General features: G+C 36.5%; 1 long non-coding RNA gene across 1 annotated transcript in view; it reads right to left on the reverse strand.

Moving 5' to 3' along the window:
* LOC135220948 (uncharacterized) overlaps positions 1 to 2,287 on the reverse strand; it is a 484,733-nt gene extending 482,446 nt beyond the window's left edge. Inside the window, exon 1 of the long non-coding RNA XR_010315833.1 lies at positions 1,998 to 2,287. This is a non-coding gene — a long non-coding RNA (uncharacterized LOC135220948). The remainder of the gene's footprint in view (positions 1 to 1,997) is intronic.
* Positions 2,288 to 9,313: the final 7,026 nt, after the last annotated feature.

Raw genomic sequence — 9,313 nt, forward strand, 5'->3', positions numbered from 1 at the left:
TCAGCACGAAACTCGCCCACTTTTGCATTCAGACAAGCCCATACATAATGTTTTTGTGAACGATACAGACAGTCATTCAAACAATCGTTCAGTGTATGGGGCCCTTAAGACTACCTAATTAACTACTTCCATCTGCCCACAAATAATACTAGATGTGCCGCACAAGAAATAATTCCCCCTAAGGCCTATCTAAGAACAATTAGGTACGTGCACACAGAGCTAATTGATTAAAGGCGTGCTGCGCTAATAGGTACAGGATAACCAGACATGGGTAACAATGTGTCTTAACATAGGCCTAGGCTGAATGAGCTCGCCTAGGTATTATTTCAGTTTCAACCATTATGGGAAATCTATTATATTGATATTTTTCCCGAGTAAAGCACGTGATAACAAAACACTTCTTTCAATACATTATTGTCGCTAATGCATACTTACAGAGAAAAAAAAGATAAAGTTTTTACCTCGAATTTTTCCTAAGTCGGGAGAGGTGTCTACGGTAATGTTTACTTTTAATGAGCCCTCTAACTTACTTTCTTACGCAAACAAAAGCAGTTCCAGTTACTCATTATTGGCTGAGAGGTGTGACATCGTTATGACGTCATGGGTTTCATAAACCAATTACGAATGACTTGAGTCGAAACTAAGTTTCACTAGCATTTCAGCGGAGTAATACAGTTACCTGTCTAGTGTCAACTGGTATCCTTGTTTGACTGAATACTCGAATAATGAAGCAAAAAACGGCATTTTGTCTTCCTGTACCTATGGCAGAGGTAGTGGCTGGCCCCTTCTGGCATTAATTTTGACAGACCTTCGATTTCCTACCGATTGTTTGCAGTGCAATGTGGTCGTCGGGTACCTGGCCACTTCCTACTTTAAGTTGCATGTCAGGGAACCTTGCAACGGCTTCACGTTTTCCCTCAAAGCACCAGCACATTTTTATCAACCAACAGTTTAAGGTAAGCTTCATTAATTTATAGAGATATTATAATGGTGGTAGTATAACGATGTATACAGCAGTACCATCACTTTGGATTTGGTTGATGGATGTTAGGTAGTGGCCTTAAGGGGGGGTCGCAGGGGGGCGGAGCCCCCCCGCTAGGCCTAGGTAGGGGTACAGGGCCCTAGGTAAGGTTAGGTGGTTGGTATTAGGTTCGGTAGTGCCCCGAAAATCACTGTGGCCGTTAAGGGGGGGTCGCAGGGGGGCGGAGCCCCCCCGCTAGGCCTAGGTAGGGGTACAGGGCCTCTAGGTTAGGTTAGGTGGGTTTGTTAGGTTCTGTGGTGCCCTGAAAATTACTGTGGCTTAAGGGGGGGTCGCTGGGGGGCCCTACCCCCCTCCCCCCGGTAGGCCTAGTTAGGGGTATGGGGGAGGGGAGCTGGAACATTAATTATTCATTTATTGCAAATATCATTCAATGCCCCAACACCCTCCCCCCCCTCCCCCCACCCAAAACCCCGGTTCCCAAAGGGTGTTGTCCCCATAATGGGGGGATGAACTAGGGTATACATAGTAAATCTCTAAATCGGTTGGTTTGCAGTCAAAATAAACGTTAAATTCATTGAAACCACACTATTTCTGATGCAACAAATATATTTTTATTGCATTTTTCCAAATTTGGCTGAAACTAAAAATTTACCCTCGCCTATTCATGGAACCATAAATGAGATATTACCTAGGTAGGTAGGCTGTTAAAGAGACGTAATCACAACACAGATTAACTAGCCTACCTAAGCCTATAGCTAGGCTATGATATTCTTTATCACGGAGAGGCTATTTAAAATTAAAAATACAACATACCTACTGGGTTGCCTAAGGTCAATAGACTAAGAATACTACAGCTCTTATCGACATTACCGGAAGCCTAAGTTTAGTCTGGGGCTAAGCTAAACCCAATCACCGTGCCACTGCGATTGCTTACATGCAACCAACAAAACATATTTAAATTATGAGTAGAAATAATACCTCTTCTGCAAAAATATGTCAATAAAATCATACTCACCAGGATAATTGTCAACGTAATTAACCTGTGTATATATCACTCAAAACACAACACTCTTTCGGCCACTTTGAAATTGTACACTACGATCAGCTGGTTTGCGTTCAGCTTCTTTCCCTTTCCTGTGCAGAACACCTTAAGGCTAATCGATGTAGCAACAAAAATTAAATCCATTAACCTCAGTAAAGCAATTTTTCGTGCCGAAATCTTAAATATTAGGTAGATATTATGACATTTATTTGACAATAGCATAAAACATTGTTAAAGAAATGCATTAACACAGAAATAATTCCGCCAAGACGGGTTTCCGAGCGAATTACGGCTACTGAACGAGGCCTGTCATTTCTGTTTCACCAACCCTTCGAAGACGTCAGTCTATACGGAAGACCAATTTTATAAGGTTGACTGGTTACTTTACTGTTTTTACACGTGTTCTCAGTGTGATTTGTACAATATATATATTTTTTATCTTATAGTTAGTATTTAGACTTAAAAGAAGATCCAGCATACAGGCTTATGAGGAGGACTTCGTCATCCTACTCCTGATTCCTGAAGGTCACATAGGGGACAAAATCCGTTTTCTTTAACCTCGAAATCAAGAGGTCAAATGAATTAAGTAAGCGGATTTTATTTCGAAAATAGGATAGTTTTATAGGGGTTCCGATGGTAAATGTCAAATCCTCTATTTTAGGTACAACGCTAGACAGTTGACCACCGTTTCCTTAGAATCAATGCATTTATTCCAAGTTACCGTTATTACACAGAGTTCTAATATAAAATATCATGTATGAATTCCAGGCTGCAGTGTTCTACGTTTGACTGATATAGTGCAAAACATTAACGCTTTATCCATGATTATTTGTGGATACTCTCTTTCCACAATTAAACTGTACCTTCTCGAATTCACATTATGTTATTAAGTACCATGTCTTTGCCTGGTGTAAGTGATACATTTGACCTGATCGCCGGGCAAGTGATATATTTGACCTGATCCGAAATGCATTCTATCCTTACTTGGTTAGAAGCATAGCTGCAGCAAATATATACTATCAATACCGTTGAATTTACATTCATTCTTAAAAACATCTTTGCATAACGCATGCCCGGTATCACTATTTTTACGAAACGACCAAAAAGACCGAAGCGGCCAACGAAACACCCAGATATATATATATATATATATATATATATATATATATATATATATATATATATATATATATATATATATATATATATATATATCGGGTGTTTTGTTGAATAATAAGTAAATAGACAAATAGAAACAATAAATAAATAAACAAGTAAAATAAATAAATAAGTAATAATAAATAATAACTAAACAAATAAATAAAAATTTGAACATAAAAAGAAGCTTGTTTTTCAACATTATGAAACACGGGAGAGACTAACTTTATTTTCCACAACAAATAAATAAGAAAGTGCACGTGTTTTTCTTGGGTAATGAGATAAAATAATAATATACACAATAATTTTACACAATGAAAATTGAATACATAATGCATATTTTATCTATATTTCTCATATATATATATATATATATATATTATATATATATATATATATATATATATATATATATATATATATATGTGTGTGTGTGTGTGTGTGTGTGTGTGTGTGTGTGTGTGTGTGTGTGAGAGAGAGAGAGAGAGAGAGAGAGAGAGAGAGAAATAGAGATAAAATACGCATTATGTATTCATTTTTCATTGTGTATAAGTATTGTGTATATTATTATTATTATTTTATATTATTACTCAAGAAAAACACGTGCATTTATTTTATGTTCAAATTGTTATTTATTTGTTTAGTTATTTAGTTATTTATTTATTACTTATATATTTATTTGCTTATTTATTTATTTACTGGTTTAGTTATTTATTTGTTTATTTGTGTATTTGTTTATCTATTTGTCTATTTACTTATTTATTCATTCTTCTTTATTTATTCATTTACTTATTTACCAAAACAGCTAATAATTAGGTGGCCTAAAATGAACTAAAGATTTGCGACTGACAAAAATTGTTTTATCTGTTAAAAATAATAATAATGTCATGTTTTACATGAATACTTTGTCCACATGTGTGGATCTTTATTCAATAAATAATCAGTTAAGTATTTAACCATCCTATTGACACATGATCACAATGGAGTATAACACTATATTAGTACAATGGCATTCATGGTAGCCTACGTAGCTATACTCTGTTTTTTTTCCATCTGTCCATCCGGCTGTGGTGTTTGCGCATGTTAACACTGCATCTCGGCCTTTAAATAATATCTTATTTCGAATATTAACGGTGTAATTCGCATACAGTAAATTATTTAAACACTTTTCAGTAGCAAACGTACACCCAGATATCCTTTTATTTACCTAAAACTTACACATAGCGTAGCTATTTAAAGCCCGGGACGCAGTGTTACCATGCAAAAACACCACAGGCGGATGGACAGATGGAAAAAAAACGAGTATAGTTGCTAAGACTAGCGGCCACCATACACACGATACAGAACAAATGTCAGCCGATGTCATGTTTAATTACTGTTTAAACAAGTTTACAATTATAAAACAAATATAGCTTGGGTCGTTTCGGTTGCTTCGTGGGCCGTTCCTGTCTTTCCGGTCGTTTTGATAAATAGTGAGACCCCTCATGCCACCGCATGACCGACCACATGACAGCTGTCATGATGCATAGCTCCATAATACGATCCTTTTCTTACAAAGTAATAAATAATAACTTAACAAAGAAAATAATATGTATGTTGGTTAGCATAATAAATGAATCAATCAATAAAACTGAAGAAATATTCTTGAATTTCAGTACAAACTTTCGGGTAGAGGGGCATAGACCACATACCCAATTTTTCTTCCTAATATAACTAAAATAACATTTTCAAGTATTTCATCTTGTATATACCTATATATGTAATGACATTTATAGAAAATGTCCAGTTTTGGGAAAAACGACCCCATCCCCCATAGAAAAAAAATCTGGGTACGGGCCTGTAACTCCATGAATTTCAGCATCACATTTTATAGTCCCAGTTTTCACTCACCTTCTTACGTGGATTTTGTGTTATTCTTTAAGCACGCGTTCTTTCATTTGTTTGGTTCTACGTATTTACAGCCCTCCACAGGGATGGTTCCCTCTCTGGCGGGCCCTTGTACGTTTTCTAAATAAATTACTTCTTATATTTCATAATTGGTATTCACGGAGCAGATTCAGGATTCGGCACGAAGAACGTGTGACGTCATGACCAACATGGATGAAATTCAGTGCAAATTGACAATGTTGATAAAGGTGTAAAGATTATGACAAATATGAGCACGCACAAAATGCTTTTGGTCAAATTTACTGACGTTAAGAGCACAGCAGCAAATGAAGAGAAGCAAATTATGAGTAAATGAAATAACGTCGCCAGTTGAACAGGTTGAAACAACAAGATTTCATACTATGAAAAATTTAGAAAAAGCAAAAACAGAAATTCGGGGAATCAGTAATACATCAGTACCTAAGTGAGTAGGGTAAGCTTAAACCCAAAATAAAAATAGTATATGCCCCGAAGAACGAAGATCACATTGTCAATAACATTATAAAGAAAAATCCATGGATAAGTACTCTCCCTTCTGAAGACGACGACCTGAAAATTGTAAAGCAATTGAAAGCCAAAGATGACAAATACAAGCACTATATCATCAAATGAACACCACAAATACGAAAAGCTATCTATGAAAGAGGTGGTAAGTTGTATAGGCTGTATAGTCGTTGGAATGTGTGCGAAGCTATAAATGTCAGGAATTTGGTCATAGTGCAACAAATTGCAGAATGTAAAAATTTTGAAAAAAAGGCAATAATGAGACTGAAACAATAAAGACATATGATGGAAATAAGTGCATAGTATATAAAGAACAAGCTCAAGGGTAAAAAAATAATACGGATCATGGATTTGACTAATAAGATAGCAAATTCAAAAAAGAACTAAAGCCTCTCCTATTCTGCAGAAGCTACGATATAAGAAGCAATTTATTTAGAAAAACGTACAAGGGCCGGCCAGAGAGGGAACCATCCCTGTGGAGGCTGTAGTACATAAAAACCAAACAAAGCAAAGTAAGTTTCTACGTTTGTTCATGACTACCGGTTCCATAGTTTTGATAAGTACGATAGGTTCGATATTGGCCTATAGGCTAAAATTTTCTTTAAAAAGTTTTCTCACCATTTCCTTTGTAACCAGCTTATACAAGCAAGCTTTTCCACTATTTGGGAAGGAGGCCGCCTGTGCTAAATTCATTTGGATATATAAAATAATAGCTCCCGCAAACTGATTAAAGTTTTTTTGCCTCTTTTAAATCGCTTATGGGAAACGGGTCATTTTCAAAGTATTTTTTTTTTTTTTTTTACTTTTCTCGTCGTTTTTTTTTTCGAAGACATTCAGTTCAGTTCTTCACACTTACTGAATTTGCTATGACTCATTATGATCACTGGGAGATCAGAATGGACCTCCTTTTCTAAACTATGACAGATTCTTTCAATTTTTTCTTCAAAGTGGTTCACAAAGTTATCAGCCAGGTTCTTGTGGTCACTGGTTACATCAGGTAGAACTTTTTCTTTCTTGAATCCTAATATTTCAGCTACATTGGAAAGCCGAGTTCACACAATCTTCCGGAATGTCAGTATTTGGGCGAATGTCATTCCATTCCGACTGACCGTGTGAACTACGGAATGCTGGAATGTCAGTTAGTTACGAAAACCTTGACTGATGGATTTCAAAATATCTTAAAATCCGTCATTCTCGCACATCATTCTTGTGGACGGAGCTTATATGAGTAATTTTTTATGAATTGTTTTTTCTAAAGACACAGAAAAGCCGACAAAGAGCAGATGCACGATGTTAAATACAAAAGCAGATTCACACAACATGGTGGTATAAAAATCAATAACTATAGGTCAATAGATTTAAGAAACGAATACACAAAGCAGTTCGCTAGCTCTAGATTTTTCTCCTTGTTATGGAATTTAGACAAGGGCAGTTGTGCACTGTCACCACTAGAGTTGCCTGATGATAAGAATGACATTCAACTGCAGTGCTTGTAAGAACTTGATGCAAATTCAACATTTTTATGGAAATATATCGCCCTATCTTCAAATTGATCTGTAGAGGAAAGCATTCTCTCTCTCTCTCTCTCTCTCTCTCTCTTTATTACTGCACTATCCGGATGGCCTTTCCCCATAACCCAAACCCAATTTGATCTTTGCTTATGAGATTTAGACCTCAAGGCTAAGGTACTGGAACCTGTAGGAGTATTTCGGTGGTCTTTGAATTTATAATTTTCTTAAAACACTATTGTCTTATGTGGTCCCCATATATATATATATATATTATATATATTGCTGAATACTTTCCAAGCAATCCTCCGCCCAAAGCTTAATTAAATTAAATAACGTGACGTTTTCATTTATTGCTGACTGACAAAAGGTGGCCTTGAACCTTGGCCCCTTCCTAAATTCTTTAATTGCTCTCTCTCTCCCTCTCTTTGTTCGAATATATGAATTTTGGGAATTTCTCTTCAAGAACACACCCTGGGCCGTGGGAAAACAGCTGGAAGCCAAGGATTAGCCAAGAAGGTCCGGCCCCCAGATAGCTTGACCAGGTTGGCCTTGACCTGACCATGAGGCCTACAAGATCGCACGTGTGCGCGTGCACATGACATAGAAAATGGGATGAAATTAGGAGTGAGAGATGAGGCAGACCTCTGGAACAAGCAAGAGAGGACGCTTTTGGGACTAAAGGAGAAACATCTCTCCAACAGCTCCTTTCCCCCAACCCTTTCCGCCTGCCTCCATCCAGGAGCCATTGCTGCGTACCCCATGGTCGAATCCAAGTATACTTTACAGTGTTCCCTACCTCATCTAGGCCTCCATCCAAACCTACTTCCGACGCCAAGCCATCCCAACGACCAGGTAATGTCTTCTGTATATATGTTCTTAATCAGTCACGTGAATTTCGTAATTATTTTGATAAACCTTCAACTCTGTTTCAAAGAGCCATTGTTCATATCATTCTCACCTTTACCAGGTCCAGTGTAAACAGTTAATAAGTGTTTTTTATTGTGTGGAAGACGTATATTAAGGCAATACTTGGCACCTTTTGTGCACTTCCTTGACCTTGCTTGATATGTCTGTGCCTTGTCTGGCCTTAATTCGTACTCGTCTCAGTTACAGAGACCTTTAGCTGTGGAGACCTTTAGCTGTGGAATTCTCTCGCGGCCTCACCTTGATTGCAGCTGCCTTCCCCATGTCCCGGTACCTGATTATTACCCAGGATCTGCTACATCTTAGTATTCAGTTTTATCTTCTGATCGTGTTAATGATAAATAAATTTAATTTTTAAGTTATCCTAACTTGTTTATCTACAATTCCTTAAAGTAAACAGCCTTCAGCACACGTAACAAATCCCCCTTTCTTCTTCTTTTACGATTTCTTGCTCTTATAGCAGTCAGATCCCAGAATTTCATATGGTAAGTAAGTAATTGTGTTGTCTAACCCCAGAAATTAGGATTATCCCAAAGCAGAATCGTATATATATATAAAGAAATATATATACGTATATATATATATATATATATATATATATATATATATATATATATATATGTGTGTGTGTGTGTGTGTGTGTGTGTGTGTGTTAAACGTCTTCTCCTTCACACATCACAGTGTGGAGCCTTTATTCAAATTTGCATCTTTAGCCTCCTTGTCAGCCAATTATTTTCCTTGTATTCCCGTAAGAGAGAGAATCCAACAAAACTAAATCGATTTGTGCCTAAGTGATGAGGGAATTAAGGAGTCTCCTGAGCCATTTGGATTAACGGGTGAGAAGGCCTGAGAATTTAATAAGCCTTCATTCAAGATTCTCCTCGAATCACCGTAAACAACAGAGGATTTCAAATTTTCTTAGCCACTAGTTCCAAGGCTGTTGCTTCATCAGTAAAAACAGAGAAGTCTAGTAGTTCTGCACTCCCCTTCAAATACTGCCCGGCTTATACTATCTTGAGATCTGCTCCACCTGTAAATTTTCTATTTATTTTTCGTGCATATTATCAGGAATAGGAACAGCTTTGCCAGAGTCTTCTTTTACAGGTGCTTGCAGAACTTAAAACTGTGAGAATTTTTATAGTTTGGTTATACTATATATATATATATATATATATATATATATATATATATATATATATATATATATATATATAAAGTCGCTTTAATTTTATTTGTCATTTCCAACAGCTTAAACGGATCTTTTCT

Source organism: Macrobrachium nipponense, chromosome 2 (assembly GCF_015104395.2).
Source record: "Macrobrachium nipponense isolate FS-2020 chromosome 2, ASM1510439v2, whole genome shotgun sequence".
NCBI lineage: Eukaryota > Metazoa > Arthropoda > Malacostraca > Decapoda > Palaemonidae > Macrobrachium > Macrobrachium nipponense.